This window comes from Salvelinus sp. IW2-2015, linkage group LG20 (assembly GCF_002910315.2).
Source record: "Salvelinus sp. IW2-2015 linkage group LG20, ASM291031v2, whole genome shotgun sequence".
Taxonomy (NCBI): domain Eukaryota; kingdom Metazoa; phylum Chordata; class Actinopteri; order Salmoniformes; family Salmonidae; genus Salvelinus; species Salvelinus sp. IW2-2015.
This window is the reverse complement of record NC_036860.1, coordinates 7,614,783-7,626,816: the sequence shown is the minus strand read 5'-3', so window position 1 is coordinate 7,626,816 and position 12,034 is coordinate 7,614,783. Positions and strand designations below refer to the sequence as shown.

The 12,034-nt window shown below is 44.9% G+C and overlaps 1 pseudogene; it reads right to left on the bottom strand.

Moving 5' to 3' along the window:
- The window catches only part of LOC111981415 (uncharacterized), a 52,872-nt pseudogene that overhangs the window by 7,279 nt on the left and 33,559 nt on the right, over nucleotides 1-12,034 (bottom strand).

Below are 12,034 nucleotides of genomic sequence, written 5' to 3'. Positions count from 1 at the left end.
TTTGAAAAGTCAAAGGTAATAAGTTGACCGCTATGAATTTACCAGACACGCCGTGTGCACTCGCCTCACTCAGGTTTCCTTTTCATCCTTCTGTTTCATGAGTGGTAAACGCCCTGAAAAATTGATGGAAAAAATCCGCCTGGCCCCTGATGAGCTGACCCCTGCGTTTCCCTGACGCTAGACTGAACAGACATCATTGCTCCCCCTTAAAATAGTAATTTTTTAACCTCACGCTTGATGTTAAGGAAATCCCCACAGTTATGGAGAAATGTGCTTTTGTACTTCCTCTCCTGAAGTGGGAAGATCCCTCGCTACGTGACGAACTATCAGACCATTAATCAAAATTTGTCTACTAGTCAAAAGTACTGGAGGCCACTATTAGTTAGTACGTCAGCTAAAGGCCTGACTCATCCAAGAAAACCGAACTTCAAATGGAATGCAATCAGGTTTTAGGGTCTGAGCCACAGCACTGTTTCAGCAACATTGAAGTTTTAAATGTCATCCAGCATGTGCTCTTGGATAAGAAGTTACATTGTGTGTCTGTCTTTATTGATTATTGTCGAAGGCTTTTGACACTGTGGACCATGCTGTGTGATGAACAGAAAAATTGTGGAATTACTGTCATGCTCTAGATTGGTTTATAAATTACCTATCAAATCGTACACAATGTGTAATGACAGATGGTTGTAAATCTGAGATCCATAGAGGGTGTCTCAGGTGTTCCGCAAGGTTTATTTGGGCCCATGTTGTTCATTTTGTATATCACAAACATTGGGATCTTATTGAAAACAGGCGATTTAATTGTATGCAGATGATACTGTTCTTTATTCAAGTGGTAGTAGTTTATCTTTACCTTTTGAAAATGCCCAAAGAAGCATTTAACATCAGAATCATGTATGATTTAAAGCTGGTTCTAAATTCGGGTAAAACAAAATGCATGGCATTTCAAATGCCAGGCATGTTACTGAATCATGTCATTGCTACAATTGGCTGAACATACTAAGAGCAAGTTAAATGTAACAATTATTTGGTTTGTGGGTTTGATTGATAAAGCTGAGCTTCACTGTGCATGTAGAGAATTAATAAGGAAGCTCAAGCTGAGAATAGGTTTTTTATTACCGCATAACGCTTGTTTTTTCTTTTGGACCAGGAAGGCGCTGTGATGATGTACATTACTGGCATGTTTTAGATTTTTGTAATAGTTTATACTGTATATAATGCAGGCCTCAACCACTACCTGAAGCATTGATTCAGTGTATCATGCCCAGCCCTCAGGTTCATTACAAAATCAAAATAGTCTAAACACATCATTGTGATCTCTACAGCGCTGTTGGCGTGGTCTGTCATTGACCTTGCGTAGGCTTAAACACGGGTATACACTGATTAATAAGCCAATTGGGTAAAAATGCCATTTTATCTCTGTTCTTTTTAGTCAGGTCGGTAAATAGATTTCAATTACGGCCCCATTCTCATTTTGCTTCTAACAGTACCAAAAAATAGAACAGGTCATGAGAAATAGTTTTAGTTACTTATCTCCGTGTCCTGAATTTCTCTCTGAACATTTTAAATTTGATGATTCTTGTTTCGTTGGTGGAGGTTAAACACTTGATCGATGTATATGTCATTGAAAGAGTGTAATTGTCTTTAGGACAGCTGTTTTAGTCAAAGTAAAATGTTTTTTGTGTACTGTATGGTGTTTTATAATTTTTGTTTAATGTTGTGTTAGGTAAGTTTGTTTATCTGAAACGTTGTTCCCCCTGCTGCTATTGGACCAGGTCTCTCTTGGAAAAGAGATGTTTATCTCAATGAGAAAAACCTGTATAAATAAAAGTAAAATAAAACAAAAAATTCACAAATCAACTCTTCTATTAGCTGCCTTGATTTGTCTACATGCTCTCACCTTTGCAGTACTGGAGCACTGTCTGCATGGCACACTCCTCTCATTAGCCCAGCGGATACAGGCCTGAGCCAGCGTCTGACTGTCCTCAGGCTCACCTGCCTGCCACAGATACAGCTCCATACAGTTATCCAGCAGGAACAGGCTGGAGAGGATAAGAGAGAGAGAGGGAGAAAGAAGACAGAGAGAGAGAGAGTGAGTGAGAGGAGAGAGAGAGAGAGACAGCGAGCGATGAGAGAGAGAGAGAGAGAGAACGAGAGAGAGAGAGAGAGAAACAGTGAGAAAGGGAAAGAAAACGAGGGATATTAGGTGAGTGTTTTGTACCTCAAGTCCTCGTGATAACAATGGAAGTTGTGTTTATGAATGCGTGCATGCATACATGTGTGTGTTTGGGCTTTGAGCGGACACTCACCTGGCTGTGGCACAAAGTACAGGCTCTCCTGGACAAAGGGCATCGCCATGACAACCCCTGGCAACCGTGCAGGGCTCTGCAGCTCCTCCCCCTGGAAGGTTCCGGAACGYGCGCTCAGATGGAAGAGGCGTGGCGTGAAGTTATACTTCCCTGGATCTGAGAGATAACAACACACAGCATCTCATKACATCAACCTCTCAACCTTCCAGCACTCAGTCAAGTTCAGCTGGTGTATACCTTCTTACATTAGTCATCTGTGTGTTCATTTAAAAAGAAGACTGGGATATCTGTCCAGGTTATTCTGAGCTTTCAGGTATTCTGTTAAATACAGTGCCGTGAAAAAGTACTTGTCCCCTTRYTAATTTTCTCTACTTTTGCATATTTTTAGTATTGAATGTTATCAGATCTTCAATCAAAACCTAATATTATATAAAAGGAACCTGAGTTTACAAATAACAAAAACAAATATATACTTATTTAATTTAATTAATTAACAACGTTATGCCACACCCAATTCCCCTGTGTGAAAAAGTAATTGCCCCCTTACACTCAATAACTGGTTGTGCCACKTTTAGCTGCAATAACTGCAACCAAATACTTCCTGTAGTTGTTGATCAGTCTCTCACATCGCTSTGGAGGAATTTTGGCCCACTCTTCCATGCAGAACTTCTTTAACTCAGCAACATTTSTGGGTTTTCAAGCATGGACTACTCGTTTCAAGTCCTGCCACAACATCTCAATTGGGATRCGGTCTGGACTTTGACTAGGTCATTTCAAAACTTCAKATTTGTTMCTTTTTAGCCATTTTCYTGTAGACTTGATTGTGTGTTTTGGATCATTGTCTTGCTGCATGACRRAGCTGTGCTTCAGCTTCAGCTCACAGATGGATGTCCTGACCTCCTGTAGAATTCTCTGATACATGTCTACATAGAGCCATGACTACATGGAACTCTACTCCACATCAGGTAACTGATGCAAGCAGTGGAATAAGATTTAAAAAGCAGGTACAGGTAAAAAAAAWACACCTCTTGGAACAGCGGGGACTGTTGTGTGATATTGTGATATTGTTGTGTGGTGGTATTGAACATTTTGTGTTGTGGATATGTGGTGGTGTAGGGATGTTATATGATGTCCTGTTTGATCTAGCTCATTCAGTACAAACATTAGTTCACTGTTTTATATTTGTTTTTATGTCATGTGGGTGCTTTGGACCCCAGGAAAGATTATTGGGATCCTAATAAAACACAAAAATACAATGTCATCCAAAAGTTGACAACATTTTGCCAAAAAGCACCTGGAAGCACTGGATGATCATCAAGACTCTTGGAAGAATGTTTTATGGACAGATGATTCAAAAGTGGAACTTTTTGGACGACATGGATCCCATTATGTCTGGCTAAACCCAAACACTGCATTCCACAGTAAGAACTCATACCAAAGGTCATGCATTGTGGCGGTAGCGTGATGGTTGGGGATGCTTTGCTGACTCAGGTCCTGGAGAATTCTGCTCTGTATCAGAGAATTCTACAGGAGAATCTCAGGCCATCTGTCTGTGAGCTGAAGCTGAAGCGCAGATGAAAGATAAAACAACCAGCACCAACACATAAGCAAGTCTACATGAAATGGCTAAAAAGCGACACATTTTCTACGTCTTGGAATTGCCTAGTCCAGACCGAATCCCAATTGAGATGTTGTGGCAGGACTTGAAATGAGCAGTTCATGCTTGAAAACCCACAAATATTGCTGAGTTTCAGCAGTTCTGCATGGAAGAATGGGCCAAAGTTCTCCCAGCGATGCGAGTGACTGATCAACAACTACAGGAAGCGTTTGCTTGGAGTCATTGTAGCTAAAGGTGGCAAAACCAGTTATTGAGTGTAAGAGGGCAATGCTTTTTCACACAGGGGCATTGGGTGTTGCATAACTTGGTTTATTAAATAAATGAAATAAGTACGTCATTGTTGTGTTATTTGTTCACTCAGGCTCCCTTTATCTAATACTAGGTTTTGGTTGAAGATCTTATAACATTCAGTATCAAAAATAGAGAAAATTAGAAAGGAGGCAAATACTTTTTCACGGCACTGTATGTGAAGGTGTGTTTTGTTCAGGTATGACAAGAGCTGAGAGGTGGTTTTTGTCAGGTATGAACAGGAGCTGAGGTGTGTTTTGTTCAGGTATGAACAGGAGCTGAGAGGTGTGTTTTGTTCAGGTATGAACAGGAGCTGAGAGGTGTGTTTTGTCAGGTATGAACAGGAGCTGAGGATGGTGTTTTTGTTCAGGTATGAACAGAGCTGAGAGGTGTGTTTTGTTCAGGTATGAACAGGAGCTGAGAGGTGTGTTTTGTTCAGGTATGAACAGGAGCTGAGAGGTGTGTTTTGTTCAGGTATGAACAGGAGCTGAGGTGTTGTTTTGTTCAGGTATGAAAAGGAAGCTGAGAGGTGTGTTTTGTTCAGGTATGACAGGAGCTGAGAGTGTGTTTTGTTCAGGTATGAACAGGAGCTGAGAGGTGTGTTTTGTTTAGGTATGAACAGGAGCTGAGAGGTGTGTTTTTCAGGTATGACAGGAGCTGAGAGGTGTGTTTTTGTTCAGGTATGAACAGGAGTTTGAGAGGTGTGTTTTGTTCAGGTATGAACAGGAGCTGAGAGGTGTGTTTTGTTCAGGTATGAACAAGAGCTGAGAGGTGTGTTTTGTTCAGGTATGAACAAGAGCTGAGAGGTGTATTTTGTTCAGGTATGAACAGGAGCTGAGAGGTGTGTTTTGTTCAGGTATGAACAGGAGTTGAGAGGTGTTGTTTTGTTCAGGTATGAACAGGAGCTGAGGTGTGTTTTGTTCAGGTATGAACAGGAGCTGAGAGGTGTGTTTGTTCAGGTATGAACAGGAGCTGAGAGGTGTGTTTTGTTCAGTATGAACAGGAGCTGAAGAGGTGTGTTCAGTACCTTGTAGCATGCAGTCATAGGTCTTCCTGTCCTGCTGCCCAATAGCGTTCCAGAACTCCACAGGCTCCGCCCCTTCCTCCACTTCCTGCACCTTCGAAGTCTATCACTGCTGAGGCCCAGTTCAGGAGGGCACCTAACACACAGACAGCAGAAAGCACACATAACCACGTATTAATACTGTTTACATTCCAACGAATTATACATACAGAAGCACAATAACACATCCATGAAGGGAGACTTACATCTGAGTGAGTCGTCCACAGCCTCTTGCCCGCCTCCGGGAGCTGGCGTGGGCCTTACAGCCATGCCACAGGTAGAGCGCCCCCTGTTGACTGTTAGGCAGTATGAGAGAACTCGGGAGCGCAGGCGCCACAGCTACAGTCCAGCTCAACAGACTGGCCTCCTCAGGCAGCTCCCCACGCACACAGAACAGACGCCAGACCCCTACAGGAACAGAGAGAGTGCAGTTAGGAACACACATCTATGCAGAACACATAGACACACAACCAGACACACACCCACCTAAATCAGAGGAGGTAAAGCCAAGGTAATATCCCCCCTGTGTTGTTGGTGGTGTCCGCTCGGCAGCCTTTGTGGATGACCAGACCTCCTGGAAGAGCTGAAGGAAACACGGAGGCTCCTCGCCCTGAGGCACCATCACCTTCAACAGGACAACAAACACAACACAAGGTAAACATCAGTCAGAGAGCCTACTGTACTCAACAACCAAAGGCATCCTTCTCAGGAATAACACTGGTTAAACTCAGGCCTCTGAAATGCTAAGCAGGTTTACCATAGACATTCTATAATTTGTATTTTTTTTAAACATTTTATTTAACCTTTATTTAACCAGGTAGGCTAGTTGAGACAAGTTCTCATTTACAACTGCGACCTGGCCAAGATAAAGCAAGTAGTGCGACACAAACAACAACACAGAGTTACACATGGAATAACAAGCGTACAGTCAATAACACAATAGAAAAAATGAAAATCTATATACAGGTGTGCAAATGCGTGAGAGGAAGGCAATAAATAGGCCTAAGTAGCGAAGTAATTAAATTTAAAATTAACACCTGGAGTGATAGATGAGCAGATGGTGATGTGCAAGTAGAAATATGGTGTGCAAAGAGCAGAAAAGTATATAAAAACAATATGGGGATGAGGTAGGTAGATTGGGTTGGGCTATTTACAGATGGGCTATGTACAGCTGCAGCGATCGGTTAGCTGCTCGGATAGCTGATGTTTAAACTTACGAGGGAAATATAAGTCTCCAGCTTCAGCGATTTTTGCAATTCGTTCCAGTCATTGGCAGCAGAGAACTGGAAGGAAAGGCAGCCAAAGGAGGTGTTGGCTTTGGGATGACCAGTGAGATATACTGCTGGTGCGCGTGCTAGGGTTGGGTGTTGTTGTCGTGACCAGTGAGATGAGATAAGGCGGAGCTTCACCTAGCATAACTTATAGATGACCTGGAGCCAGTGGTTTGGCGTTGATTATGAAGCGAGGGCCAGCAACGAGAGCACAGGTCGAGTCGGTGGGTGGTATGGGGCTTTGGTGACAAAACGGATGGCACTGTGATAGACTGCATCCAGTTGCTGAGTAGAATATTGGAAGCTATTTTGTAAATGCATCGCCGAGTCGAGGATCGGTAGGAAGTCAGTTTACGAGGTATGTTTGGCAGCGTGAGTGAAGGAGGCTTTGTTGTGCGAAATAGGAAGCCATTCTAGATTTATTTTGGATTGGAGATGTTAATATGAGTCTGGAAGGAGAGTTACAGTCTAGCCAGATACCTAGGTATTTGTAGTTGTCTCAATACTTCTAAGTCAAACCGCCGAGAGTAGTGATGCTAGATGGGCGGGCGGGTGCGGGCAGCGATCAGTTGAGAAAATGCATTTGGTTTTTACTAGATTTAAGAGGCAGTTGGAGGCCACGGGAGGAGTGTTGTATGGTATTGAAGTTCATTTCGAGGTTTTGTTAACACAGTGTCCAAAGAAGGGCCAGATGTATACAGAATGGTGTCGTCTGCGTAGAGGTGGATCAGGGAATCACCCACAGCAAGAGCGACATCGTTGATATATACAGAGAAGAGAGTTGGCCCGAGAATTGAACCCTGTGGCAACCCCATAGAAACTGCCAGACAACAGGTCCGGACAACAGGCCCTCCGATTTGACACACTGAACTCTGTCTGAGAAGTAGTTGGTGAACCAGGCGAGGCAGTCATTTGAGAAACCAAGGCTGTTGAGTCTGCCGATAAGAATACGGTGATTGGCAGAGTCAAAAGCCTTGGCCAGGTCGATGAAGACGGCTACACAGTACTGTCTTTTATCGATGGAGGTTATGATATCGATTAGTACCTTGAGCGTGGCTGAGGTGCACCCGTGACCAGCTCGAAAGCCGGATTGCACAGCGGAGAAGGTACGTGAATGTGCATGTTCTATATGTGATTCTATGGTTTTAACTGAGGCTATGGGTGGTTTAAGATTTTAATTGYAAGAACCACCCACCTGTGTTCCCTCATGACTCCTGAGTGCAGACGCGCCTCGCCCATTGATACTGGAGTGCCGGCCCTGCCAGATGAAGACAGCAGAGCACTCCCTCCCAGGCTGCCCGCTTTCATCCGCTGGGCTGAGAGTATAGGTCCAGCGGACCAGGTATGTGTCTCCTTCATGCAGCTGCCCTGGGCTCTCCAGCTGGGCCTCGCTGTRCTCAAACTCCTGAATGTGCCAGGTATCCACGGCAACAGTGCTCAGCTCCACCTGCCGCCCGTCCTCCAGGGGTACGACCCCATGCCCCCTCTGAACGTCCACCCCCTCCAGGACTGTAGGGACCACCCCGTCCCCTGGCAGCGCCACCCCCTGCCCTGCCACCAGTGCCTTGGCATCACACGCACACAGAGACACACACTCTATCTGCTGCTGGGGCAGGGGACTCTGCTGGGGCAGGGGACTCTGCTGGGGCCCCACTGGCATGGCAGTCTGCACAGAGAGACACAGTAGAGAGAGGAAGGGCGAGGAGAAATACAGTAAAAGAAGACCAGGCATCTTTCTCACAGTCACTCTGAATCTGTACAGGATGGGTCCTATTTGGCTTTGAGTCATGTGTTTTGCACATTGACTCAGGACCGGTATCCCCTGTATATAGCCTCGTTATTAGTATTTTATTCTTGCTTTTTTTTTATTATTTTTTTTTACTTTAGTTTATTTAGTAAATATTTCCTTAACTCCTATTTTTCTTCAAACGTTATGTTGGTTAAGTGCTTGTAAGTAAGCATTTCACGGTAAGGTCTACAGCTGTTGTATTTAGCGCATGTGACAAATACAATTTGATTTAATCCTTCTCTAACTAACCTGCGCCTCCTCTACCACCATTGCAGCGGTCTCCTCCTTATCTGCAGCCCAGTCCAGAAACTTCTCCCTGAAGAGGGCTGTCTCCTTGTGCTCAGAGACACAGCCAAACAGGGCCCAGTTGGGCCGTCTTTCACCTTGCCTGTACACAAATCACACACATAGTGTATCAATGAACACAACAGTATGTATTTAAATGAGGTATTTTACTATGTAAGCGCCTGTGTGGTGTGTACCTACGGCTGTATGCTGGGGTTGCAGTGTGTGGGGTCCAGTGGGTTGACCCTACAGTTGCTATAGTCGTAGGGACCACCCCACACCTGCTGGGCCAGCTGTACAGCCACACTCCTGTCGCCAGGGGCAACATCCTTCCCATGCCACAGGTACACCTCGCTGCCAAAGTCAAACACCAGGGCCTGGTAGAGGAGACAGGGAACAAAACAGAGACATAGAGAGAGACAGAGAGGGACAGAAGACACAGAGAACAGAGACAGAGAGACAGAGGACAGAGAGACAGAACAAGGAACGAGGACAAAAGAACAAAAGAGACAGAGCAGAGAGACAGAGAAGACAGAGAGCAGAGAACAGAGACAGAGATAGAGGACAAGAGGACAGGAGACAGAGACAGACAAAGAGGACACGAAGAGAGAGAACATTCACGAGATCAAGATTCTTTATCTGTAGTGTTGAAAACCCACACCAAGATTGACAGATGCTTCACAGTTTAATAATCTTTGTATTGAGTTAAACTCATTTGATTGTATTTGCTATCACCAAAGGCAGCAACGGCCTAGAAGAAGCCACAGAAACACACCAGGGGGATCCAGGGCAGGGACTGACCGTCAAGTGGATCCAGTAGGGAGACAGTAAGGGATGGCTGCCAGGCCCTGCTCCATGAGCAACCAGTCTGTTCTTTTCAGCAGCCTGTACAAACAGTTAGACTCCACCATACCCCACTCTCATAACAGCTCATCTCCTCTTTGGGGCTCCCGCCCTACAGAACCACACATATACGAATCACACATACAGTTACACAAATGACAGGTGCAAATGGTCCCTTACTGGTTGTTGCCAACTTACGTTCTTGGTTTCTTTACTTACTGACTGACTGACTTAACTTGGTTTCCTACTGACTGACTGACTTACTAATTACTGGTTTACTGACTTGTTTGGACTAACTCCTTGTTTACTGACTGGACTGACTGTCTTAATTACTTAGTTTTACTGGACTGACTGACTTAGCTATGACTGACTGAACTAGTTTTACTGACTGACTGACTTACTGATATAGCTTACTGACTGACTGACTTAGTTTATACTGACTGAAATGACTGACTTAGTTACTCTGACTGACTGACTGACTGAACTTAGTTTACTGGACTGGACTGACTGCTACTGACTTAGGTTTACTGCTATGACTGCTTGTTTACACTTACAAAAGGGTGGTTCTGTTGTTTTTAATAGGATTTTCACATAGTTTGTTGCAGTTTCTTAATGGTTTTGTCTACTGACGTGAGTGACAGAAGTGGTTGGTGACTAGTTCTAGTCTACCTCTGTATTGGTGTCTTTCCTCCCAGAAGGTTCCAAGAAGTCAGAGGGCAAGGCTGTGTGTCAGTATTGATCCCTCCTCCAGGTGATGACCCACAGGCCAGGCAAGCCAGGTCCCCTGTGTCTGGATCACGATGCCCAGCTCTGAACGCTGGAACAGAGACAGCAGAAGACAAGCAAACAATCATCACCAGTTACAATGACATGAATCAGTGGTTCCACGATTGTGTTTAACTGCAAGAAGTTAAATTTGTACTTCAATGGTATTCTTTCAAAAAAGTCATAATATAGTTTGAATTACAGGACTGAATAAGACGCCCAAACAGGAATCCTCATGAACAATACAGCCGAGGGATCTAGTTAGTGGCTAGAAGAGTAGCAGTCAGTATGATACAATGTGTGTGTCGTCGTGGAAGGTCGTTACCTTGGCTTTCTCTTGGTGTTGGCGAACTCTTCCGCTCCAGAGGATGCAGTTTGAGTGGGTGTACCAGCAGGAAGCAGTTCTCCACGTTGTTCAGAGGACCCTGGCCTGTGGCTCACCAGACGCACTTGCACATGATGCCAACGCTGGGCAACCGTAGGAGATCACACAACACACACACACACACATGTTAATACACGAGAGTTGTATCCCACACGCATGCACACATACACACTCATAAACGTCAATCATATGGCACGACACACACACAAAATCTGTTACTTGACTTTGAATGTGAATGAGCTGAGGTTGCTGATGGGCGGTTGTGCTGTTCCTTCACTGATTCTGGGAAAGTGACCATCAACGCAAGGTGGACGTTATGAAGTCCTCTGTACTGCGTCAGACCTGCTAGAGTCTCAGGGATAACATTGGGACAAAAGATCAGAGATAGAAAGTCGTAACGGTTTATTTAAGAAGATTGATTGAAAGAAAAAGAGAAGAGAGAGAGGAGAGAGAGAGAGAGAGAAGATGAAGAGAGAGAGAGAGAGGAGAGAGAGATGAGAGGAAGAGAAGAGAGAGAGAGAGAGAGAGAGAAACGAGAGAGAGGAGACGAGAGAGACAGAGAGAGAGAGAGAGAAATTACTGAGAATAGCGAGAGAGAGAGAAAAAATATATAGAGGAAAGAGAGAGGGAGCAAGAGAAGAGATATCTCTCTAGTATATGTTAACATCACTCACTCTTCTCCACTTGTGTCCTGTTAGTGTTCACGGTAGCCATGGGACTCTCTCTCCATGAATCCTGCCTGATGTCACGGGCGGGCCGCCAGAGGCACGCAGCAGGGTTCCGGAGGAGGCCCTTGGTCCTACGTACGGACGCAACCGACCGCCTTGTGGCTGCGCTACTTCTGATTCAGCCTGCACACCACACCACACCCACACCACAGCCAACACCACACACAACACACACCCACACACAACAACACCACACACCCAACACAACACACCACACACACACACACACACACAAAAAGGCATTAGAGGACACAAACACAGGCAATGAACACCACTCATACAATTAGATGAAGTGTATATGTAAACACAATACACACAACCTACACCAAAACACCCCCCACACACCCACACACACACACACAAATAAAACAAACTCACATGGTGTGTTGGTCTGGCAGAGTGCACTAGGTCTTTCTGGGTCCGTTCCAGTGGCAGCTCCAGCCCCAGAGGAGGCAGAGGGTAAGTTGGGGAGACACCTTCCCTGTAGAAAACACCACACGTCTCCTGTCATCAGGGTCATTGACCTCCTTCCACCCCCACTGAGGTCACCCCAGGGGCGTGTCCTTGGGGAGCGGCTGGGGAGGAGAGGGGTACAACATGAGAGAAGTTTACAGGTATTCTACTTCATTAGGATACTCAATAGCATCACTGGAAAACACAGGAAGTGAGACAATGGAACATCTCTCTTCC